This window comes from Meriones unguiculatus, chromosome 1, assembly GCF_030254825.1.
Source record: "Meriones unguiculatus strain TT.TT164.6M chromosome 1, Bangor_MerUng_6.1, whole genome shotgun sequence".
In the NCBI taxonomy this organism is placed as follows: Eukaryota; Metazoa; Chordata; class Mammalia; order Rodentia; family Muridae; genus Meriones; species Meriones unguiculatus.
In genome coordinates, this window is record NC_083349.1 from 96,090,349 (window position 1) to 96,117,359 (window position 27,011).

Sequence of the window (27,011 nt, forward strand, 5' to 3'; positions counted from 1 at the left end):
TTTCATGTTACACATGGAGTAAGGAAGGGGGGAGAAGAACCGAGTTGGTGTTACATGTTACACCAAGGACTGGGAAAGCTGGAGGCAGGATTGGAGGATGTGTCTGTTTGCCAGGGCTTGAAGAGCAGAAGAGAGATCTGAAGGAGTGTGTTGAGGGTCACATGGCAGGCTGGGGCACTGTGTTCAGTCTTACACCAAGGCACTGGGGAAAAATGTTAGCGGAACACAGTGTCTGTCCAGAGGGGGTGGAAGGAAGAAAAGGATGGTGGGTGAAGCTAAGTAATCTTTCTTTGCCTCTGATCTCCGTGGTTCCTGCCCCTCTCAGCCATCATAGTCTCCCAGGCCCCACACCTTTCATAGGAATTTCAGCCTGCCTTTGTTGACGTGATGGGATGCACCACTCCCTGGGGTGGGGGAGGGGAGCTGGGTGCTGTTTTTAGAGTGCCAACTTGTCATATTTCCCTAAAACCCAATTCTTCTTGGGAATTAGGTCCAGGGCTAAGTAGTAGGCTTGTGTAGACATTATTCCCTGGGACAGTCCTTTCCCCTAGAAGATGGTGGTGTGGAATGTGGAGGCCTTTGTCAGGATGAACTTAAAGGACTTGGCAGAATGTCTTTTCTAGGGTCACAGAAGGAGCGCCTCTCTTCTGTCTTGAGACCCAAGGCTCTGCCAAGGCACCTGCTGTCCTGCAGGAAAAACGTCTGCCCACCCAGTATACATTCCATCCAGATGTTTGGGTGCCATGTAGATCCATGGGGTTCTTCTGAACACCCCATCTGGAAAAGAGAATTTTCTTCTTGGAATTGTAAGGCAGACAGAAAGGGACATTGAGCTGACTATCATGGCCAAAGGGAGTAGGACTGGGTGGCTGCCCTACTGCCTGGGGATGGCGGGGAGGAGACTTGGAAGGCTGGGAACTCTGGAAGGATTGTAGCCATGGCAACAACTGGAGCAAAATTTCTCAGAAACATTGCGACTGTTTACGAAGCCACTGATGTAGGCAAGCGCTTGCCAAATCTTGATTGTGAAAAACTGCCCTTTGTAGTGCTTCACGCCACGCCCTAGATGCGGATGAAAGCCCTACTGGGTGCTCTGGGGGCCCTCCTTCATCCCACATGAGCTGCTTTTTGCACACTGTGGCCTGTGGCTAGAAGGCAAAGAAAAGCAATGCTCAAGGCCCCTGGCTGAGAAGGCCAATTAACAATGCCGGGCAGTGAGCATAAATCACCACGCTCCCCCTTTCTCCTGGGCTCAAGGCTGGAAAGTATCAGAACTGTGCAAATACTTGGGATGTTTCTCTTTATTAGTGATAAAATATTGGACGTCAGTGTGCGCTGTTTCATGCCCTGCCTCCGACAGTTGGAGCAGTAATTGTGATGAATAGGGGTCCAGGGGCAGGACTGCAGGCGTTTAAGCAGGCTCTGTGGATTGAAAATATTAGGATTGATTAAAGGTCAAATGCTTTATAAATTTATCAATGCTGGATACATTCTCCCAAGGAAGGGGCTACCCTTCCAGGGAGCTGAACAAAAGCCCAACAGGGTGGCTTACTCTTCCATAGCCTTCCACATTGCATTTCAGCTACCAAGCTGAGTAATGCTCTTCCTCCGTATCCCAGGCCACTGGCTCCAGAAGACTCCAGATACCCAGGTCTACAGATGTGCAAGGCCTTTTTGTAAACCAGTGTGCTGAGTATGACCTACACAGATCCTGGCGTACACTTTAAATCAACTCTAAATTGCTTATAATTCCTGGCACAAAGTAAACACAGAACGAATAGCTGTCATGCTGAATTGTTTGGGACAAGAACAGAGGTCGGTACATGTTCAGTGCAGACACTCCCCCGCCTCCCCCTGAAGATTTTTGGTTCACATCAATTGAATCCATGTATACAGATTCCATAGATTATGCCCAGGCTGCAAATAAACAGGCATTTTCCTATAATTTGTGTAGGCAGGAGTCTGCTGATTTCTCACTGGCCAGGAGAGTCTGCTGATTTCTACTGGGTTGGGGTCAGTAGGAACAGAATGAACATAGGACTCCAGAGATGCTCTGACCTCAGCCCAGAATCTGGGTCCATGTTCCCTACCTCTATGCCAGTGGCCTCCCAGGCAAAAAGGAGGACTCTGTCTTTCCAGGTGGAGCATCTGACCCCACACTGTTGAATACAAAGGTCTTCATATCTCTGTCTTCTAGGAGGCTCAGAGTGGAACTTGTGTTCCATCGCAGCCATAGCCCTCACCTGCCTTCTCACAGTGAAGCTCATGCTTTCAACAAGTACACAGCAGAGAGCAAATAAACACAGGGACTTGGAAAAAGCATGGGACCACATGGTAATAAGCACCAAGGGGAAAAAGAAAGCAGAGAAGAAGGTGGACAGGGTCAAGGAGGACGTCTTTGGAAGCTGCAGAAGTTATAGGGGGCAGCCTGTAAGATACTGGGGCAGGGACACTTGATTGGCTCCCTTTATTAACCACACAAGCATCTGGGTAATATCGTATTGCCTGTCCACATTCTGCACCAATCAACTGTGATAGAAATAAGAAACCATGGGTGGAGAGCAGAGGACCCTGTTCAGAGAAAGCAATGGCCAAGACTTTATACATACAGATTTGTGTGGGTCTGAGAATTTATGATTTTAGCAAGTTTTGCAGCTGCTGCTGGTTCTGGAGCTACCCTGACAACCACCACATAAAGCCAACAGTTATGCTCAGGTAATTGCGTGGGGCTTCCTGAAGATAGAGAGAAGCTTCGGAAGCAGGACCTACAGCCACTTCCCCACCTTGTTCTTTAAAAATGAGGTAAGGAACAGTGTCTTAGTTAGGAGTTCTATTGCTGTGATGAAACACCAGGACCAAAAGCAAGTCGAGGAGGTTTATTTGGCTTATGCTTAACTACATCATGGTTCATCATCAAAGTCAGGACAGGAGCTTACACAGGGCAGGAACCTGGAGGCAGGAGTTGCTGCAGGGGTCGTGGAGAGGTGCTGCTAATGGCTTGTTCCTCATGGCTTGCTCAGCCTGCATTTTTATAGAACCCAGGACCACCAGCTCAGGGATGGCATCACCCAAGGTGGGCTGGGCCCTCCCCCATCAATCACTAATCAAGAAAATGTCCTACCGGCTTGCCTGCAGCCCAATGTTATGGAGGCATTTTCTCATTTGAGGTTCCCTGATCTTTGATGACTCTAGCTTGTATCAAGTTGACATAAAACTAGGCAGCACAGACAGTAAGAATTAAAGGAGTCAGTGGCTAGAGACTGAGAGGGCCAAACTCTAGGGCCATCCTCTGGGTGGAGGATGGGCTCGAAGGGTCAAAATTGAAGCTGATGTTCCTTTCATCTGCTGGCTTCTGGGGATGAAGCAGAGGAGGAAAGAACCAGCAAAGAGAGAGAGAGAGAGAGAGAGAGAGAGAGAGAGAGAGAGAGAGAGAGAAGGCCCATAACTTGAGAACTAGAAGGTGTGTTTGTTGGGGGAGAGTTAAGAAGTGCTCCCCACCCCCACCCAGTGCTAAGTCAGGCCTGAGGCAGCTCTGTGGGACACACAGTATTCTAAAGGCAGCTTTTGTCCAAATGTGTCCCATAGAATATTCCTGCCAAAGGGACATTTGTAAATATCACTAAAAAAGGAGAAAACACGTTTGAGAAAGCTGGAACTCGTCTCTCCTCTGTAGGATTTGAGGCCTTTGATGTGCAAATGTGAATTTTGAATATCCCCAGAGGATGGTCCAGGAGTCAGTGTTTTGCAAATTTTTGGATCACAGACTCTCTTCAGTTTTTCATGGAAAATCCTACGAGATTGTCACACAATGCATATGCTTTCGAAAACACTACTTTAAGGACAAGGTGGTCTTTACCAACCTGTGAGGATGGGTAAAATAATGAAATAGCATCCAGCCAAGAACTCTGAGGACATCTTCAGCGGACACAAAATCAGGGCTTTCAGTCTGGAATTGCAAAGTACACCAAATCTCCAGGACCCAACGGCCAGGTGGATTTCTGAGGAGAAAGCCTGTAAGCCATGGTTCCTGAATCTTCTGTAGATGACATGGGCAGGACAGGAGGAGACCGTAACTGCCCTGTAAGGTAGTTGAACCTCGCTCAAACACACTCTCAGCACACAACAGTGTAGAAACGTGTGTTACACAGTCTGAACTGAGAGGATGGGTCCTCATTGACTCAGAGTGCAGGACTCCTGCCCCTTAGCAAAAGCCTACAGAGCTGGGAAGGGGAAGGGGAGGGGCCCTAGGCCAGCTGTGTCTGCAGAACAGCAGGCCTGATATTTACGACTGTGATGGTCCTTCTCTAGTGGACCTGCTTTGGAACATAAATAAACTTAATAGGCTTCAAATAATTGTGACAACTGAGTTTAAACCCTAGACTGTGGTCCAGGGCAATGGATGTCTTTCTTCCCAGGAAGCACCAGGCAGTCCACCTGACTCCACAGCATCTATGCTCTGTGTTTAGCAGAACAAGAAGAACTGACTTTCTGGGTCTTTGGTTACAGGAGGGTGGCCTGAGAAGCAGGGCTTGCAGAATGTCCCAGACTGAGGTGCATGTCCAGCCTCCATCCTGATGATTGGCAGAATCCTGTTCCTTTCCCAGAGAAAAGCATGTGCCCTTTTCTCTTCCTGCTTCTAGCCAACCCCAGAAACCATTACTGAGACATGTAGGATCATAGTTGGCTCAAGATGCAGGTACACTTGGAACAATTTTGTGTAAGACAACATGGCATCTTGTAGGAAAGAAAGGCACCTACTCTTCAGGTAGAGAAACCCATAATAGAGAGCCATAACACTTGGCTATAAAGAAAGCAAAGAGATAACAGAGGAGATTAGTTTCTGTTGATCAGGGATGGGACTTTCCAGGGGAGGAAAGGACCTAAACAAAGGCAGAGAGAAGAGGGAGCATAAGGAATGTTCGGAGAATGGTGCGGTCGACTGAGAGAGCAGCAGGATAAACATGTTGGAGCCAGAATGCGGAGAGCTTTTCATTCTAAGGGATTTGGGTTTTATCAAGTAAGCACTAGGAAGCAGGGTTTTATTTTAATGTTTTAAAGTCACAACAGGCATAGAGTGAAATCTTCAAACAATGGTTCTCTGATCCCTAGCCATCCACCTCCCTTCCCAGAAGCGGTTGCTGCTCCCAGTTTCTTGTGCTTTCGTTTGGAGAGAGTCAGTCTTTGTAAACATGTATGTGACTGTATGACCCCAATATCTTTTCATACTATTAGTGTGTTCCATACATTACTGTACCCCACCCAACTTACTTACCTGCAGACATTAGACATCCTAAGTATAATTCATTGAGCTCCAGAGTTCAGTTACTAAAACTCTACTTTATGTTTGCAGTCTTTTGTTACTTGAAAACAATGATGTAGCAAGTGTGTAAATTGTATGTAAATTGTTTTGTGTCAAAATTTATAGATAGATTCATGGATATAAAATTTTTATCAAAGGATATTTTCGTGTTTGCTAGTGGTAGACTTCCTATGGAAGAATGTGGCAGAGAGGATGCTGGGGCCAGGCTTATTTTAGGAAGGTGCTTTGGAAGGCAAGGGCATGATGAGCAGGCAGGGACAAGGTAAATTTGGAAGTTCCTATGAGAAAATCAGGCTAGAGCTAAGAAGCCTAGAACAGAGCACCGGCTGAAGAAGAGAAGGTCAAAAGTAGAGACACTAGTCACTGAGCAGACGAATCTAGGCAAGAGACAGAGCTGCAGGCCCTATTTATCATGGGGAGGTTTAACCATGGGCTAGTATGTATAGCTTTAATTGGATTTTTAAGAACCAGAAATGTATCTGCTAGTAAAGAGAGCTCAAACAAAACAGAACAAGGAGGAGCATGGACTTGGAATAGTGCATTCAGAAATAGCTTTTACATTTTATTAATTTAGCTTTCAGCTGGAAACAACAATCATCCTTCAGGGCATTCACACAGTGCAAGGTTATTTTTGGTATGAATTGTCATTGATACCGGTTCATCAAGGAGTGTCCTGCTCAAAATAGTTACTGAAGATCCTGTGTTCTTCCTTATCCAGGTTCTAGCTTCTCTTGGACCCTTGGAAGTCCCTCCATTCAGCCACTGACTAGGAAAAGAGAGTCGTGGTCATGGTGGTTTTGTGGCGACATTGTTTCCATCCATCTTTCGAGCGGCCTTGTATCTCCTGGCTGCACATAACTACAAGGAAGCCTAGGAAATGGCCTTTCGCCATGTGCCCAGGAGGAAGAGAGCATTACCTGCTGGGCCAGCAGGAGACCACCGCCTACAGAAACATGCCTGCTGAGCAGCGACTTAACAGTCCCAGATGCCGTTTTCTCATTTGCAGAGCGGGAGCGCTAGCGTCGACACCCCGAAGCTTAGGTCATTGGGAAGGACACGTGGATCAGTGTGCCGTGTGCTTAGCTTGGCACTTGCAGCTATCACTGCGTGGAGAGTTGGGACGTGTTCTGTCTGCTGGCGACCCTGTGAGAGCCGTGCCAGTGGCTTTCCACGAGTTTCTCCGTCCTCCCCAGGTCTACACAGAGGAAAAGCACAGTCCATTTATGGCTGACCTGGCCTGTTCTGGCCCCAAAGTATATTTATTTTCTTGAAATAAATCATTTGGTTTGGCCGACTCCACAGATACAAATTCATGAGATTATTTCCAAATCTCACTATGCCTGGTCCAAGGAGCGCCAGTCTCTGCCAGACAGCTCTTTCCCAGCATAGGCAGCCTGCAGAACGATTCCTATGCAGTCTTTCATGTTCCTCCCACACTTCAGAAGTCTGGAGGCAAGCTGAATGTTTGCTGTTCTGGGATCATTTGAAGCCGGGCATGCAAAGAGTTCCGAGTCACTTTCAAGTCAGCCCGTAGGAAATCTTTCTTGGCAACCAGACAACTAGCATTAGTTATTAAAGGCATGTCAAATGAATAAAGACACCTCTGTGGGGAAAACCGCAAGAGCGGTTACTTTTTCTAATATGAATGGGAGGCTAATATCAAATCACCTTTAATTTTCCACTCTTTCTCTGCTGTTTCGATGGGAGGTCAAATCTAATCATACGGATACACGGGAAAACCATTTCTGTTTTCACCTCTCGGAGAACGTATACCCACTGCAGATGTGTGTCTTGAAACCGGGCTCCGGAATTTAAGCGAGTACCTGCACCCTGACAAGGCTGTTTCCTCCTGGAACGCTCTCCTGGATGCCAAGCCGGTGCTGCCCTCACAGGCAGTGAGCTGCTGATCCATGAAACACAATCAAGCATGGCTAAGCTGCACCGCCCACAGAACCCCGGCCACAGCGTTGGCCCCGAGGCAAGGATGACCCTGCACACTCAGCTGCTCTGCTCCCTAGAACCCAGGGAGGAAAGAAAAGAAAAAGAAAAGCGGGAAAGCATCTTGGAAAGAGCAGGCTGTTTTCCAGATGTGAGACACTGAAAGCCCCGGGAAGGCCCTTTTCCATGTGGCCTGTGTTTAGGATCCCTGTGGACAGGTTTGCGCTCAGGGGGAGCGAGCAACAACCAGGAAGTGCCACATGGTGGGTAGGAGGCTGAGCCGGGAGCGCTGTCTGCCGTCAGCCTCTGCTGCTGTCTTCTTGTGAGGGTGGGAATTGTGTTGGGATTCCTCAGCCTCCATTTTCTCATCTATAGAATGGGAGCAATGCCATCTCGCACGATGATTGTTTTCACATTAAATACCTGGTGATACGGATTCTCCTCCCTCCCTCCCTGTCTTTCCAGAATCTTACTATGTAGCTCAGATTAGTCCTGAACTTGTGACCCTCCTGCTTCAGCCCATTGAGGGCTGGGACTCCATGTGTGTTGTCCCCATGCTTCTTTTTTATTTAGATTTATTTATTTATGAATATGAGTATTATATTTGCATGTATGCCAGCATGACAGAAGAGGGCATCAGATCCCATTGGGTGTGAGCCACCGTGTGGTTGCTAGGAATTGAACTCAGGACCTCTGGACGAACAGCCAGTGCCTTATTCTTAAGCCAACTTTTGAGGTGATCTTCTGACATTTACCTCTGGCCCTGGTCTTACCTTCAGGTCCTTATATTCTTTTCCTTGATGCTGTGGGCCAGCGTTTGGCTCCCCCGACTCAATCTTTCACATTGTCACAGTTGAGGCTTCTCTTCTGATCCTGGATCCGCTTCCACAGTTGTTCTGGTGTTTTTGGTTGTTTTGAGATTTGCTGAACATCATGGAGCCTCAGTTTATAACAGGCTGAGGGATGAACAAAAGTGAGCTTGAAAGAGATGACCAGGGAATTGAGGAGAACCTTCAATCTTTTTTTTTTTTTAACTTTTAATTCTTTTTCACATTTCTTATCCCCATACCTGATAGTTTAAAATGTAATCATTGTGAATTAACAGTGGAATCAACATTTGGGTGGTCTGATTTACATTAATTAGTTCTTTGGTCAAGACTTTAGGATGCAAAGTAAAACAAGGAAAAGTGACTCTAGGAGCCTGAAGAGATAGCTGAGTGAGTAAAGCATTCCCTATACAAGCATGAGGGTCTGTGCCAACCCTGCTCCTCAGAATAAAGCTGACCTTATTTAGGATAGGATGTGCCTTCCGTCTGACTGCACTGGGGAGGTGAAGACAGGAAGTGACTGGATCTGCAATCCCACCGCACCAGCTAGGTGGAGATAGGAGGATCACTGGAGCCTGTTGTCCATCCAGTCTGGTGGAGTTGGTGAGCTGAAGATCCCAGTGAGAGAAAGTAGAGAGGTAGAGAAGAAATTGAGGAAGACATCTGATGTCTACTTCAGTGTTCCATATGCATAGGCGCAACACCCCTCCACAGAGAGAGAGAGAGAGAGAGAGAGAGAAATGCAAGAGATGCACATACACACACCATAAAGAAAAAGTAACTCTGTGCTTCCCTCCCCTCCCTATTCCTTCCTCTCCCTCCCATCTTCCTTCTTTCCCTCCCACCCTTCCCTTTGTATTCTGTCTTGTCACAAAACAAAGAATTTATTCTAAGGTGCTAATTTATCTAAGTAGACACAAAATAAAAACAGAAATAGAAAACTGTACCCAGATGCTCAGATTTGGCCACCTGATTGACTGTTTGCTTTTGTGAATCCAAACAAGCAGTTGATTGTCCTTTCTTTGCAAAATACAGTCCAAAGCCTTTTATAGAAAATGAGCCCCTTGTACGCACCTGTGTGTGTGTGTGTATGTGAACAAGTCCAGTAAAGGAACTAGCAGAAGTGCTATGCACTGGATCTGTGCCAGAGCTCTGTTCTGTTCACTCTTTATGACTATCTAAGAGGCAAGTGTTATAATTATCACCCACGAAGAGTGTAATGGAGGCGTGGCCTTGCTGGAGTAGCTGTCGTGTTGAAGGAAGTACACCACTGGGCACAGGCTTTGAGGTCTCATAAGCTCAAGCCAGGCTCAATGTGGCACTCTATTCCTGCTGCCTGCTGATCCAGATGGAGAATTCTCAGGTACCCCTCCAGCACTGTGTTGGCTTGGGTTCCTGCCATTCTTCCACCATAAAGACAATGGACTAAACCTCTTAATTGTAAGCCAGCCCCAGTTAAATGCTTTCCTCTTTAAGAGTTGCCGTGGTCACGGTGTCTCTTCACAGCAACAGAAACCCTAAGACAGAGAGACTGAAGCTTGGGAAGGCTGGAGGTTTGTCCAACTTCCAGTTCCAAGTTGGAGGAAGATCGGTAACTTCAGACTGGTCTGTCTGACTTGGGGCTGGAAAGAGAAAACACACTAGAGACAGGCCCTAAACAGTCTTGGAAAAATCTGTAACGAAGCCTGAGCCACGTGCAAGCTCTATATCTCTAAAGCATGCACACCATAATGTTCAAGCGTGTTCTCTCTGTGCCCTACCCCTCTCTCCTTTTTCATGATTCCTGGAGGCCTGACCAGCCTTAATGACAGTCCTGAGACAGTAATGTGGGTTAGTCTTATTGGGAGCTAAGGTCTCCACAGTGTCCACTGAGGGGCCAGAATCCTGCTTGGGAGCCACTGCCAAGGAAGAAGGCAACTTGTTTAGTTGCTCTTGAGCTGGGTCACCCGTGAGAGAGTGTCAGGGGCCAGGATAGATCAGGGATGGGAAGGCTTTGCATCCAGCAACTTGGTGCCAAGGTCACACTGAGCCTTTTCAGCACCCTCCTCCTAGTGAGTGACAGCACAGTCTGAGCTGCAGGTGTCCTGCCCTCTTGCTCCCCCCCCCTACACTCCCCTCCCCGTCCCCAGTCACTAGGGCTCTGCCTAGGTCATCCAGATGTGGCTGCTGTGATGCAGCTGCTGCGATGCGGCTTCCATGCTCATCAGACCCCTATGGGCAGGAAGCTCCATCTTTGCGTCTTCCCATGACACTGCACCTTGGGAGGAGCCATCGCATCTCTGCCCTCCGACCCTGTGTAGAATCTCTTGCCTGAGCATTCCTCACTGAAGAGCCAAGTCGGGGTGAGCCTGTGCATATGAGGCCTCAATTTCAGATTAGATTCACAAATTTAATTTCCTATTCCTTAATTTAATTCTGCATCTTAGTTTTGTTTTTATTATTTACATGGGTTCCCTTTAATGATTCCAAATTGCTGCAGCCCTCTAGCAGTATTTTGTCTTAGGTTAACTTCTTGAAAACCGATCAGCGTTGGAGTTTATTCCGTGCTGGGTTTAGTTATTTTCTGAAATGAAACACAATTAAATTAGAATAATGAACATGCTCTTTAGAGGATTAATTCATAATAAGCAGGCCATGTGCTACAGCTCACAGGAGAAAGGGCACGAGGATAGAAAGCTGTTTTTTCTGCCTAAATATGAAAAGTACATTCTACCGAGCAGAACAAATCAGCTAATGACATCCAGAGTGCTGGCCAGCCCCAAGCGGCATGGAGCTGGCATCCTGAGTTAGTGCAGTCCCCGCCCACCCTGCTGCCTACCTTCCCTCCTAGAGAGGGGCTGGCAGCACACAACTTGTCTGGCTCCTTTCTGTTTAGCGTATTTGAGGGAAGCTACTGTGGGCTTTCTAAATCCTGCTGGAGGAAGCCCAAAAACTCTGCAGCTCATGGCTTCCCTAGCTTTATTCTCAGAGCTTCCGAGTCCCTGTCATTCATTCAGCCTGTCATCCGTGGAATGACTGGCCAGCTCCCGTGATGTGCCGAGCATTCCCGCACAGGCTTCAGATGTATCTGAGAGGGAAACAGACCTGGTGCTCTGCTCTCCTGGACTTACACTCCAGCAGGTAGAGACAGAGGCCTGAGTAAATTATACAGTGGGTTGGAAGGTACTGAGTGCTGAAGACTGAATGGAGGGCTACCGTGCTGTGCGTGTGTGCCTGTGGCTTGCAGTTTTAAATGTGGTGGGACGAAGTGGGCTCTTGGGAAAAGGCGTCAATTGAGCCAAAATTTGAAGGTGAGAAAGCCAACTGCTTCTTAGAGCAGCCCAGGGGCTGAGTGTTCCATTGGGAAGACCTCCCGTGTAAGCCCGAAGGCAGGGAGTGTATCTGGCTAGGTAAGGCAGGATGATGCCAGCAAAGCTGAGAGGAGAGAATGAGCAGAGGACAAGGGAGACCTGATCAAGTGGGCCTTGGCTTCTGCTCTGAGCAAATGGAAAGTTAGGGTAGGGTTTAGGAGCCTGTGCCTGACTTATATTGAAAGGTTGCTGGCTGCCGGCTGAGAATGGTTTGTTGGGGATGAAATGCTGGAGAGTGCATGGAAGCTGGGCAACTTTTCAGGGGACCAAGAGCTTAGAGCCCAAGACTCAGGCCTTGGGCTCCACTGTGCATGTTTTCTGGACTCAAGCCTCATGGCCAGGCCTGGGAATTTAGAATCTCCTGCAGTTCCTTACCCACAAAGCTACAGAATAATGGTTTTTAAATCACCAGAGCTCAGACACAGTGAGGCATGCCTCACCATTATTCTCATTATGACCCTCATCTCTCATAGCCCCCACTACACTAAAATCTTGCATCTTGCAACCGGAAGGGCCTTGCCAGGAGGCGATAGAGTGTTGCAGTCCCTTTGGTTGTATGGGACCCCACAAATGGAGGGAGCCCCTTTCAGCCAGGTACCCTAGAAGGCACATCAAAAAAGTTTCTCTCTTGTGCAGCTGCCACAAGGATGAGGACAGATCAAAGCAGGAACAGACCAACATCTGTGGCAACCAAAGCAAGTAAGAGGTACAAACTGAATGAATAAGTAAGCAGATAAATGATTGATGGTTGTGGGGGGATGAATGATTAATGAATAAATGAATGATTGATGAACAAACAATGAATGTACAGCAGAGACCCAGCTTTTCCTCTCTGCTTTTGGGTTTCTTCCTGCCTGGGAACAGAGAAATAAAGATCCTCCCATGGCTCTTGCCTCTGGAATTTCCTTGTGGAGTTGGGATGCACCTATCTGACCCTGGGCTCAAGGAAGCTTTGTCTTAGAGTCAGGGTCTAGGGCTTTAGGGAGCACATGGGAGGAGGAAAACTGGAGCATGAAGGCTTGGATAAATTGAAGGCTCCTGAACAGCTTGTAGCTTCTAAAGGGGGAGAGCTCCTAGGATCTGGGAGGGGAGGAAGGGAGATGGAGGAGAGAGAAAGAGGAGACTTTACTTTTGGGTTTTATTTTCTTATTCTTTCACTGTCCATTCAGCTGATGCCTGGTCTCAGGTGAGTCCTTCTTTTGAGACTCTATCAGATGTTGGGATAGAAAAACCCATCTTGATCAAGCATCTGGCGTGATGTCAACAAACAATAAGGTTTTGGTGACTGAAATGTCCTGAAACTTTCCTTATGGGGAAAATTGGAGATGGTTCAGGTTGAGACCCAGACAGCCTGTCCACTGTAGTGGCACCATGTGGATCCTGTTCTGCCCTCATTTCTAGAAGTTTGTATCCCGGGGTGGCTAGATCTTGCTGTCCCTTGGAGTTGGGGAACATCCTACTTTGAAAGGGATTCAAGAAACAGTGAATGCCTAGAGGCCCTGGGGCTCATAGCTCTGTGCAAATTTGGGATTTTGTGTGGAGATTCTCATGGAATCTAGAGTGAGTGTAGGAGTCTGGAGAGATAGTTCAGTTGGTAAAAGTGCTTGCTGTGCAAGCTTGAGACCTGGGTTCGATCCCCGCATCCAAGTAAAAATTGGGCAGGCCATCATGGTCCTGTAATCCAGTTCAGGGAGGATGGAGCCAAGGTGCTTGCTGGCTAGCCAGTTATGAGCTCCAGGTTCCCCGAGGGATCCTGTCAAAAACATATGATGGAGAGTGAGTGGGGAAAACACCTGACGCTGATCTCTGGCCTCTACACACATGCATGCATGTACTACCAGGAGAGTAAGTGTGTGACTCTCACTTTATTTTCAGGAAACTGAGCTGATAATTGTTATCAACCTAGTTCCCATTTATTGATCGTTTACTAAGGGTTAGCTATTGAACCAAGAGGTTTGTGGGTTTTATGCCATTGACTTCTCTTGGCAACCCCAGAATGTACGGTAGACATTTTTAAACCTTTGTTTTATAGATGAAAGTGAGGTCCATAGTCCCTAGTAATTTGCACAGAGGTTGTAGAACTGGAATTGACCCCTGCTAGATGGTGACCACTTGGAGTGAAGGGACTGCTAAGAAGGTTCTTCTAGCAAGTCTCCTGAATAGCTATCCCCTTAATCTGCGTGTTTTTAACCCTTAGGGTTAAAGACCATCTGGGCAGGTGGTAAATGTTCAGAGACTCTTAGAAAACTCACATCTGGGGTGGTGGCAGACACTAAGAGCACTTGCTGTTCCCGCAGAGGACCCAGGTTCTTTTCCCAGCACATAGCTGGTGGCTTCACAAGCCTGTAATGTTCCAAGTGGCCTGGCACCTGTTTCTGTCCTCCGTAGGCACCACCAGGCACCACCCACATATGATGGATATACATAAATATATAATATACTAAACACACAAAAGAAAAGAGAATACACATTTTGTATTTCCTACACAGTGTCAGGGGTCCATGGGCCTTGCTGAGCCCTGCTTTTCATACCCGCTGTCCTCAGGACTGTTTTCCTTCCTCATAACCCAAGGGCACAGGGCAGGGCACAGGGCCTCCTAAACTCACCCCTGTGGAGAATGGGATCAGACAGGACAGGTTAATCAATGAAAGCTCACTGCCTGCTCCTTCCATAATTGCATTCCTGCCTTTTCATCCTAATAGCCAGCACTTAGAGTAATTGCATTCCAATAAGGCCCCCAGATCTAGGGCCTCTGGGACCTGTCGACATGCCATCTGCTTCTAGTGGGCTTCTGGAGAAGACAGCCTTTTAAAATGTTTCTCTGTTGTTTTTTTGCTGTAAGAAAGACAAAGGACTCTCTAACAGCTCTTGTCTCAAATCCCCACATCTTAACCCACCCCTATCACATTAGCCTTGGAGCTCAGAGGATTGCCTATCTGATGTCATGACAGGGCACCTCTCTTCCAAGTAGATGGACTCTGGAAATACCTGGCTTTGGAGTAGGATGGCTGCCCACAGGCTTAGGCTGAGAGATCCAGCTCAGGGCTAGAGACTTGAAAAGCTTGGGACTCCCCTCAGGCCTGGGTATTGTGACGCCTTCACCGCCCTCAGTTTACTCATTTGTTCATAAGATTTATTGGCACTGCCCCAAAAGGCTTCTACCTTTTAAAGAAAGAAAACAGAAACAAAACAAATAAACAAACAAAAACCCTCAGTGCAAAGAAACAGGGACTCTCCCAAGAAACTGGGGTTTCATGAATGCATAGAGTCATATTTCCAGAAATATAACTTCCTCCAAAGAAGGTGCGTGCATTCATTCTCCAGGCTCAGAGAAGTCCACACAGCTCACAGAGAAAGTGCAGGGTTCATGGTGATTTGAGTTTCACTGTTTCCCAAAAGACATGGCTCCTCCGCTGGCCCCCACCCAAGGAATGAGGTATAAAAGGGAGAGGTCTGGTGTTTGTTATATGACTTACAGATGCCCCCTCCCCCATCACGCTTTTTTTTTTTTTTTTTTTTTCTTGGAAGAAGTTTTCTCCAGGACTTCTCAGCCCTAAGGCCTCCTCAAGTTCATCTCCCTTGTCTTGTGCCTTCGAGGCTGGGCCTATCTCTTCTGGCTGCAGGATGGAGAAGAGAGAGTTTAACCTTGTATCACAGTGAAGACTATCCTTGAATGGCTAACCACGACCCCTCCGACATGACCCCTCCAGCAGCTCTAGCTGCTGCTCCTGGATTTAGCAGAAAAATCTTCTATTTTTCAGGAAGGCAGGCTGGTGTCTGAAATCTCAGCTCTGCCAATCACAGGGTGTGTGTCTTTGTGGAAAGTCAGTCACCTCCCTGATCATAGTTTTCCTCTTGTGGGAAAAAAAGAGGACGAGACTTATTTTACAAGGTGAGTATTAAGGGGAGAGCATAGTCATGGTATTCCGTATGTAGTTTCCTTCTCTCTCGTCTGCGGCAAGGCACTGCTATCTGGTTGTTCTCTGTCAGCCCTGCTAGGGCACTCCATTCTTTCCACTCATCCTTCATCCTAACATCTGGTTTACCTACAGCAGATAACATGAACTCTACAGCTCTGGGCTTTTCCCAGCAGGCTCTGTCCCACTCACAAGCTTAACATTCCTCCAAAAGTTGCCAGCAGTGTCCAGTGCAGCCTGAGACATGGGGACACTCACAGGCAGACCAATTAACTGGCTCTGGTAGAACCCCAGGGCCCTTCATCCAAGTCTGTTAGAGCTGCCATACACTGCCTAGGGACCCAGCCCATGATTTGAGTTGTAGATGAGCCCCTGTGTCCTGGAGACAGGTGTAGGCCAGTGGGTGTTACAAGGTGCACACCCCGGCTCAAGACCAGGCCTAACCTTTTCTCATCATTGCTACCAGTGCTTTTGCCAGAGACACCACCACCAGGATCGCCCCCACGGATGGCACTCAGCCCCTCAGTCAGGACTGTCTGTGCCATGGGGGGGGCACCCAAGCAGGACACCTCAACCAAATCCTCAAAGAACACCTCCCTGCCCCCACCACCGCTGCCAAGCTTTGGTGTATTTTCTAAGCTTGTGGGCTATTTGTTTTACTGGAATCTTGAAGTTGTCAGGTGGTGAGGAGAAAGGGTACCAGGGGAGGAGGGGAAGGGTCAGAAGTGGCCAGAGATTAGGGATTTCATTAAACGGCCTGTTTAGGTAAGGGCTTTTAGGTGCAAAGCTGCTTTGCATGATAATGGCAGTTTATCTGAATTCCATTCTACTGAAGGAAGCTTCTTTTAAACTTAATTACGGTGGCTGGTAAGCCGGGGTTTCTCCCTTAACACCTTCTCACTCTATGGTAAACAGAACTGCTTGTCTCTCAGCTTCAGTCACACCCGTCACTTCAGGGGAGAGATCCCTTGTCACCTACCCCTTTAGGAAGCTTGGCCATGCATCAGACAACATTTGGTGTGTGGAGGGCCCCTGGAACAACTCAGAAAAGGAAGGCCTGTCCGGCCTGAAGACTCTTGAAGCCCTCCACAGCCAGTCATGGCAGCACAGCAGTTCTGGGTTCAATCTGGGCTCTCCCTGTCTAGTTCCTCCTACCCCCAAGTGCAAAGTGGGACTAGTGCCACCTGGTTGGCTGGTTAAGTGAGCTTGAAAGAGTCTAGACCAAGGGATGATCTTCTGACTTGAGGAATGGCCGGATGGTTGGGGGTGGCAGTATCGTTCAGGCAGGACAGCATTCAGGGACTCCCCAGAACAAAGGGAGCTAGACAGAAAGGTTACTTATTGGTGGTGGAGGGGGAACTGCAAGGGAGTGGGCCTGAAAGCCCATTTCAGGAGACTGCACACCAGGCAAAGTCAGGGAAGGGTTAAAGGGCCTGGGAACTCCTGTTTCCAATCACTTGTCAGCTTGCCTTGCTCTTAGCCTTATCAGCGAGGATAGAGCCTCGCAGGGAGAGGCTCCGAGAGCTTTCATTTCCAAGCTCTTGCTGGACTCCAAGCTCTCAGCGTTCTCATTACCTTCTAAGGGCTCTCAGCTCAGTCAGGAGGCGGGGGGGGGGGGGGGGGGGGGGAGGAACGGAACTGGGAGGATTGGGGGAGGGCTTGGAACCCAAGCACAGTTAATGGAGTAGAGTGCAAGTTACTAAATACAGCCCTGGGGGGTGGCCAGGCTGTAGAATCTCAGCAGTAAACCTCCAAATGGCCCCTCCCCCTCCTCCCACTGCACCACAGAAGGCCAGATTAGTGAAGGCTACGTGTTCCCTTATTTAACTCACCTTAGGCCAACAACCTTCAATGTGTTTCCCTTTTACAATGACCACTGAGCCAGAAACCTCTATGATGTATCTGTGTGGTTCTTTTTTTACAAGTTTAGTGAAGCATCTTTCACCTCATGCTAGCCTATTTTATTTTCTTTTGAGGCCATCCTAGGTTGGCCTTGAACTCTTGATTCTTTTGCTCCCCAGCCTCCTGAGTGCTGGGATTATAGGTATGTGCCACTCACTATACCTGGCATCATGCTGACTTCCCAAGGGGAAGAAATTATTATTATTATTATTATTATTATTATTATTATTATTTTTTTTTTTCTGTCAGTTTACACAGTTACTAAGCTACCCAGTTGGGGCGGTTGGGGAATTAGGTACCTTTCCCTTCTATGTCTCTATTAGAGTTACTGGCTCAAAACTTGATGCCCGGGAGAGAGGGCTGCAAGGAGGGCAGAGCAAACGGCCATCCCGATCCACACCTTTGTAGGTCTTGACTCCACTCACAGTCACTATGGCAACTACTGATCCTCCATCATATGCCTTTCTTGTTGCCGGGTCCACCAGTGCATCTACAAGGCTGTCCTGAAGAAAGGCAACACACTTGCTCTCTTGAATTGCCCAGATTTGTCATTCTAGTAACCAGGCTGAAGAAAGGAGAGAGGCAGACATCCTGAAGCCCATAGGAGATAGGCAACAAGGTCAAATGTAAAGACCAAAGAACCAACATTTTGTGCAGAGCGTAAGTTGCCTGTCAGAACAGAATTGCATTCAGGCCTGCCGGGGAGCTAGGTCTGCGAAGAACTGCAGTAGGTGAGAGGGGGCAATGTTGTAGGTATTTGTGGGTCATCCTAGAGTGGAGGAACGGGCCACCCTGTGTAGAAGAGTGAATTTGGGGACCCTGTGATAGCAGAAGTAAACTTTGGGCTATAGTCATAATCTTCCCCTCATAGAGGAGGCTCAGGCTTTGGTTCTCCTGAGTTTTGGATATCCGAGGCTGTTTGGTTCCTTCCAGAATCTATCTGTCCACTCTGTTTCCCCTTCTGCAATAATTACATCTCAAGTAATTTCGAGTAAACTGCAAGTTTTACACCCTCTAAGCATCTTTCCCTGCCCACTCTTCACTTCTAGTTCCAGATTTCCCTGTGGGTTATTTCTCCCACTCTGATCCTGATAGACATCTGCATTTATATCAAATCATTTTATTATGTAGAGCTTAAGGACACATGGGCTTAGGGGTTTTATAGACCAGAAAGACTTTGCCTACAAATTTAAGCCTCTCTAAATTCCAATTTCCTCATCTATAAGGTTAGGACAATAATAAACACCCAACCGGACTGGCACAGGATTTAGTTGGAAGGGAACTGCATTCATTATCCATGGCTGCATAACAAATTACCCTACAATTTAGTGGTCTAAAACTAGCAATAAACACTGTGTCACGAAGCTTCTATGGGTCAGAAATGTGGGAGCAACTTAGTTGGGTAGTTTGGGCTTGAGATTTCTCATGGAGGTACAGGTGAGATGTTAGCTTGGCGCTACAGACATTGCAAGGTGTGGCTGAGGGTTGTGCCTCTGATTCTAAAGTGGTCTATTCACCCCGCTTAAAGCAAGAGCTAAGCTGATTACTTTCACATCGCTGTGGCTAAAATACCTGGTAAAAATGGCTGCTGTATTTTTCTTGGTTTATGGTATCAGAGGGTTTTTGCCCATCACAGCAGGACAGGCTTGGCTGAGCAGATCAGTTCGAGATGGCAGGAAGCTGTGGTGGGCCTTGTTACACATGGACCAGGAAGCAGAGAGAAGAGGCTTACCTCCACCAGATGGGCCCCGTTTCCTAGAGGCTCCACAGCTTCCCCAAAGAGTTCCACCAGCTGGAAAACACGCTCAAAACACCAGCCTGTGGGAGACAGTTCAGATTTACATCTTAACAAGAGGTTTTAGTTCCTCCCCGCAGGACTCCCCACAGGGCAGGGTGTCTTGAGTGGCTGTCTCTACCACACAGAAGCCCTGTTCCTCTAGAGTGACTGAGCCAAGGGAGAAGCTGTACTGTCATTTACATCCCAGCCTCAGAAGTCACACATCCTCATTTCCACAAATCCTATTAGTTACACATGTCAGCGTTAATCAGGGTGGAAGGGCTCCATAGGAGCACATGAATACGAGTGGGTAAGGATCATTGGTGGCTCTCCGGGAGGCCAGCTACCACGAGCACTCTTCTAATGCTTGTCAAGAACATAAACTGCAACCGTAGCTACTCAGAAGACTAAGCCAGGTGCACTACGAGTTCAAGACCTGCTGCGGCTATGGAGTGAGTTCAGGTTTGCTTCAAAACCAAAACTAAGAGCTAGGAATATAAGCTCAGTGGTAGGGGGTTACTTAGCATGCATGCTCAAAGTTGTGTGTGTGTCTGCGTATGTGTGTGCTGGGTAATCCCTAGTAACACATACCTACCTACCACCCACATCAAAAGACTCAGTAAACAGTAGCTGCTATTCTTAGTAATTCATACTTCAACATTCCCTAGTTTTAAAAATGAAGTTCTTCAGGGTAGAGATGGTGTTTTGTGCCCACATGTATCACAAGGGCCTAGCATTGATAGGTTCATACTGAGTGTTGAATCCACAATGACAGCTTGGTGAGTGAGTGAACTCAGAGCACGCTTACCCAGATGCTAGGATTCTGTGTACCTAGAATTCCCCGTTGGTATAGAATCGAGACCTGAATGTTTCTCATATTTTGATGCTTCATTATTGAGTATGTTTGGTAACAAGACAGCATGTAGGACAAGCTCTCCAAAAAGAGGTTGTTGGTTAGATTTCCGGGCCAAGGCATACGTGGTAACCTCTTGGTATTTTTGTCGTACTCAATTTCCTTTCTTGATGATTCCTGTGTCCTTCTTCCAGCTACAGTTTTCCTTTCTAGGACACCTTGACACACATTTTCTTAGAGTTCATTCAGAGGCACACCAAGGATTTTATGTGAGAGGCCTGCTTTGCTGCTGCAGCCCTCCAAGCAGGACAGGATTTGAGTCTGTGAGGTAAGTGATACTTTGGGCAATATTGAGTTTCCAGACATCTAATGCAAACTGGAATCTTTGCCCCTGCTCCTTGTGCTTCAGAGTTCACTGATTGTCTTTTACCTCACAGACAAAGCTCTCTCTCCTTACTAGTCTGGGCCGTGCTGCCCGCTTTCTAACAGGGAGCGTCTCTCCTGAGGCTGCCCCTCCTGGGGCCTCAGAGACAAAGATTACTGAGGGACAGGTGTCTTCTCAGAGATTTCCCATGTGGATCACATTCCCACCTGTCCCAGGTCCCAGCCTTCCCGCCTCAGTTCCTTGAAATCCAAACAAGTGGTTTCAGTTGTCTCTCTTCCTTTCTTAAAACTAGGGTGAGTGTGGTATGATGAGGGAAAGTCTCTTTCCACTTGGGTGGAGGGAACTTGGCTACACCAAGCAGTATATTGCCCTGAATAATGAAAAGTTTGAGACATACAAATTATGGATGGGAAGGAGAGCCATGGGAACCAGACAATATTAGAATTCCATCTAAGTCAAACCAGGTCACCACATGGGACTCTGAAAGGAAATTAAAAAGGCTTATTGATGGAGAATTTTTAAAAAAAATAGCATCATTAAAATGTTCATTGATAGTAATAAAAATTAGTGTAATTGACTCCAAAAGAAACAATATTACATGTCAGGGGCTATTGTAGCACAAGGCAGCTTGTCTCCAGAAAGATCATCATCTTGAACAAACTTCTTGTATGGCATTTATTTTGCTTCCCATTAGGAAGAGAAAAAGACTGTTTTATTTTGTACTGGGGATTGAACCTACGACTTCATACATGCTAGGAAAGTGCTGTACCCTGAACTATGCTGTCAGCTCAAGGCAGTGTTTTTTTTTTTAATTTATTTATTTTTATTTTTATTAATTATACTTTATTCACTTTGTATCCCCCCATAAGCCCCTCCCTCCTCCCCTCCCTATCTCACCCTCCCTCCCCCTTCTTCATGCATGCCTCTCCCCAAGTCCACGGATAGGGGAGGTTCTCCTCTCCTTCCTTCTGATCTTAGTCTATCAGATCTCATCAGGAGTGGCTGCATTGTCATCTTCTGTGGCCTGGTAAGGCTGCTCCCCCCTCAGGGGGAGGTGATCAAAGAGCAGGCCAATCAGATTATGTCAGAGGCAGTCCCTCTTCCCATTACTATGTAACCCACTTGGACACTGAACTGCCATGGGCTACATCTGTGCAGGGGTTCTAGGTTATCTCCATGCATGGTACTTGGTTTGAATGAGTCTCTGGGAAGGCCCCTGTGTTCAAATTTCTGGTTCTGTTGCTCTCCTTGTGGAGTTCCTGTCCTCTCCAGATCTTACTATTTCCCACTTCTTTCATAAGATTCCATGCACACTGCCCAACAGTTGGCCATAAGTCTCAGCATCTGCTTTGATAGTCTGCAGGGCAGAGCCTTTCAGAGGCCCTCCGTGGCGGGTTTCTAGCTTGTTTCCTGTTTTCTTCTTCTTCTGATGTCCTTCCTCTTTGCCTTTCGGGATACGGATTGAGCATTTTAGTCAGGGTCCTCTCTCTTGATTAGTTTCTTTAGATGTACAGATTTTAGTAGGTTTATCCTATTTTACATGTCTATATGAGTGAGTATATACCGTGTGTGTCTTTCTGCTTCTGGGACAGCTCACTCAGGATGATCCTTTCCAGGTCCCACCATTTACCTGCAAATTTCATGATTTCCTTATTTTTCATTGCTGAGTAATATTCCATTGTGTAGATGTACCACAATTTCTGCATCCATTCTTCAGTTGAGGGGCATCTGGGCTGTTTCCAGCTTCTGGCTATTACAAATAAAGCTGCTACAAACATGGTTGAGCAAATATCCTTATTGTGTATTTTTTTCAGTTTCTTTTCTTTTTTTAATTTTTTTTATTATTAATTACACTTTATTCATTTTGTATCACCCCATAAGCCCCTCCCTCCTCCCCTCCCCGTCCCACCCTTCCTCCCCTTTCTGCATGCATGCCCCTCCCCAAGTCCACTGATAGGGGATGTCTTCCTCTCCTTCTTTCTGATCTTAGACTATCAGTTCTCATCAGAAGTGGCTGAATTGCCATCTTCTGTGGCCTGGTAAGGCTGCTCCCCTCTCAGGGGGAGGTGATCAAAGAGCAGGCCAATCAGATTATGTCAGAGGCAGTCCCTCTTCCCATTACTATGTAACCCACTTGGACACTGAACTGCCATGGGCTACATCTGTGCCGGGGTTCTAGGTTATCTCCATGAATAGTCCTTGGTTGGAGTATGAGTCTCTGCGAAGTTCCCTGTGTTCAAATTTTCTTGTCCTGTTGCTCCCTTATTGTGTATTTGAACCTCTTTTGGATATATGCCTAGGAGTGGTATGGCTGGATCTTGAGGAAGCACTATTCCTAGTTGTCTGAGAAAGAGTCAAGGCAGCATTTTTAAAAAATACTTATTTATTATTATTTATTTCTCATATATACAATTCTGTCTGCATGTACACCTGCATGCCAGAAGGGGGCACCAGATCTCATTATAGATGGTTTGTGAGCCACCATGTGGTTGCTGGGAATTAAACTCGGGAACTCTGGAAGAGCAACCAGCATTCTGAACCTTTGAGCCATCTCTCCAGCCCCAAAGGCAGCATGTTTAATAGTGGTAGCATTGAGAACTGTAGTTAGTGAGAGAGCTGGCCCTTGTTTGTGAGGAATCGTTGGGTGTAGGAACGGACTGAGGAGACAGCTGGGCAAATGTAGCTATGTCTCTATGTAATTGTTGGATAATCACGCCATTCTAGCTAGACAACCCAGGCAATGTAGGAGGCACAGAACAGGACTTTAAAAAAATGTCAAGGAAATGGTCAAACTGTACATAGTTGTTAAATCAGGTGTGGCTTAGCATGGCCGTATTCACAGCACCTACATTCCCAGGCGGAGGCAAGGACTCATGCTTGGTTTTGTAGCTCAGTGAGGCCAGCCTGGGCTATATGAGACTCTATCAAAAAGCAAAAAGAAAATTGTGTATACAGTTAAAAAATAAAATAAATACTCATTACGATTAGTTGGCGTATTTAAAAAGACACCAAAAGGAAATAAGTGTTTAGAGGCAAGCCAAGTTCAGGGATGGAGACAGGGACAGGATACATACAATGAAAGCAGAGCCCAGAAGTAAAATTGAAGACACAGGACATTAAACCAACGATTATTAGAAAAATAGCAGCAATCACTGATTAAATATATAAATTATAATTATAAGAAGATGGGCATAAAGCAGAGCCTTGGGAAGTCTGTGTCACATTGGGATAGCTGTGAACTTTATAGATACTATTTCTGATTTACTGTGCAGTAAAAGGAAACTCTTTGGATAATTTAATTAAACACTCACTTATGAGGTACATGCTTTATGCCAGGGCTTAGTCAAATAGTTGAGAAAAGTAACTCAAACACCTATGTATCATTATAGAGTTCTGGCTTTACAGAAATGTGGTGAAGCACAATATTAAAACCCACTGGATACTCACTGTATGTCAAATGTTTTCTATGTTCTATATTTATTATGGTGGTAGACATATGGTCTTGGTCATACTTTCATCTCCATTTCTTGGCATATAGAAATGCAATAGTTTTTTTTTTTTTTTAGGATCAGTTGGTAACACACATACCTTGTAGGCAAAAGGCCCTGAGTCTCTCTAATGAGAGACTCTGTCTCAAAACAAACAAACAAGAAGACAGTGCCTAGGAAGTGACTCCTGAAGTTGTCAGCAGCACACGGCGATATCTGTCACTGGTGATGCCGAGGTGGTTAATTTGGGCCCATAATCAAGGCATCTAGGTTCCACAGGCTCTTGTTTTCCTGTCTCAGAGGTGCGGACTTCATCTGACACACAGGACTCCACAGAAGTAATTTAAGCAGGGAAGTAGAGCCTTAAAAAGAGGGTGACAGGAGTTGTATTGGAAGCTTTTCTTATTCTTCAAGAAAGTTAAGAAAGGGCTCAGGTGACTTACAGCTTAAGGGTAGGGTCCAACACGGCAGGAGGAGGCTGGCTACTTCGCACTCACAGTCAGGAGGAAAAGAGTGATGAATGCGACTGTTCAGCCTGCTCTCCCTTTTTATTTAGTCTAGTGACCAAGAGCATGCAATGGTGCCCAAAACACCATGGAATGACGCGGCTCCTGCAGTAAGCCTTCCCTGGAGACTTTTGTCCTCTAGGTAAGTCTGAATCTCACCAGACTGACAGTCAAGATGAGCCTCCCTCTCGGCTTCATTTTCTAGTGATGAGAAAAGGTAACCAACACTGGCTTGGGGTTGGACCAAACCCATGGACATGTCCTGGCTCACCCCGGGCCTGGCCATCTAGTACACTCTGGATCACTTTTACTTTATTTTCAAAACAGCTCTCAGATTTGTTCAAGGAATGCAAAATGTTGCTAATATCTTATAATAAATCTCTTCAGAAAGTTAAACCTGTGGCTTAAATGAAGTCCCACACTGCTTGCTGGCTCAAGTCCGTCTCTCATCTGGAGCCTTTCCCTCTGCCTGGGGCCCCCTTTTGGTCTCCCACCCTCCCTCTCTCATTCTCCTTTCAAGAGATATTCCTCAGGATCCATCTTAGCCTATAGGACTTCTAGCCTGACCCCTCTTTATTTCGCCTCGCTTTCTCCCAGCTTTAGGCTTCCCTTCCAGTCTCCAGGCCCCAGCTTTTCCACAACTCCACAGACGCATCAGACTGTCTCTCTTTTACTTCTCATCAGGGAATCCTAAAGGCTGAATAGGCCCTTCAGACCAAGCCCTGAAGGGGATTTGCCTGGGGCAGTAGGGGGTGGGGTGCTGAGGATGTGGCAGGGCCATACAGAAGCCCATTGAGAGGCAACCCCCATAACACACAACCCAGTCCGGCCTCCATGGCTCCGGGCAGAGAGAAGTGTCCCTTGAGGCAGTGGCCAACATCACCGCCACCATGAATGACCTCAGTGTCTCAGGCTGGTGGGAGACCTTTCCCCTGTAGCCTCCAAATCCCTTGGGTCTATCAACCTCACCAGTGGTGTAAATATATTTGTCTTGAAAATAATTTGTCAGCACATCTCCTTCAGTGGTGCTGATTTCATTAATTGGAAGAATTAGTTCTTTGTGGTCAGTGGAAGAATATGGAGCCAAAACACACGCCACACTTTTTCCCCAGTGACCCAGAGACCCTTGGACGAACTCCTGGGTGCCATGAAAATGGATCGCTTTGCAGAAAGAATACCATTGGATGTTTATTTAACACTCCCCCCCCCAAGACCTTCAAATTGCTCTCACATCTGGATGATTTTTCTTCCTTCATTTTTCGTGTGTGTGTGTGTGTGTGTGTGTGTGTGTGTGTGTGCGTGCGCGCACGTGTGCACATGAGTGTGCAGAGCCAGGGCAGGGAGGAAACTTCATCAGACTGAAAATATCCAGCAGAGTGTAAACTAAACGTGCAGAGAGAGGCCATAGGAGTGGGAGCCTCTCTTCTGGGGTAGAGGAGGAGTAGGGAGCTGTGTGCTCGCCTTCCTTCCGTCGACAGAGCTGCTTTGGCACCCTGTGCCTGCCGTGAGGAAGCTAGTCTCCCTTCTGCGCCTCAGTTTCTGCACTGGTAAATGGAGGAGATTCGCACATGGTAAGAGGGCTGCTGGAGGGTTAAAGGAATGAGATCTGTAAAATGGATGGTTACATAGTAGACATTTGATTAATGGCTGCTGCTAATAACGTTGCTGAGATCAAGAGCAGAACAGATCCCAAGTGTTCCCACCATTGCTTGCCCTGGTCAGGAAGCCAGATGGGCAAAAATATGTCCAATGGTGTGAGCCAGCTGGGCAAAAAGGATGATCAAGTGGGCTGGCTAGAATGACAGCCAGTGGAGTGACAGACAGATGGAACATCTCATGGGGGAGATGGATTTATGACAATGCAAAGGAGATTTAGAGCCAGTCGTCCTGGGAGAAGGACAGATGGATATGGGCCCAAGAGGGAGACGGAGAAATTACAGCCAAAGTGAAAGACAGACGGATGGCAGTTTGGTAGTGATCCCGGGAGAAGAGAGCATGGCTGGGAGAACAGATGGACCAGCTTGCTGATGATGGAACCTGGGTTTCCTGTTTATTCTCCAGCCCTCAGGCATGAGCATCCCAAATTTTAAGAACCCTAGGAACTCTGTGGGAGCGAGAGAAGAGACAGAGACAGAAGAGGGAGAGACCTTCTTGCCTGACATTAAGCACCAGGGTCAGTCTGGATTCCATTCCTCCCCCTTCTGATGGCCCCTCACTGGGTGGCCCCAGAGATAAAGGTTCACCCATGAGGAGGAGGACGACGAGGGAGAAAACTGCTATTTGAAAGGAAAGGGAAATAAAAACTGGCTAAAAGTTTTATTTATTTAAAATAAAGGTTCAGTTATGCTTGACTGTAAACATGGAGGCCCATCCCTCCCTCCCTGGCTCTTCTGTGGCAGAGGGCTGGGGACCACACAGCAAGCTGGGGGCAGGAGCCGGAGAGGCCAGCATAGGCATAAGTCTGGAGAGGGGGTAGAATCAGGGTGCTCCAGGTGTGGAAAGGGGAGAGGGGCCTGGAACATGTAGCCTGCTGAGAAGCACAGCTGGGCTGAGCCGGTGCTATGCCTCTGGCCCTTGGACCTCGGCCCTTCGGTACACAAAATCATCTAGAGACCTCAGGGTATCTGACCATATAACACAGAGCACCCATCTTGGGGATTACATAGACAAACGCATAGGCACCCACAGCTGTGAGTCCCTTAACTCTGCCTCTGCCTAACTCTTTGTCAGTGATTAGCACAGCAGTCT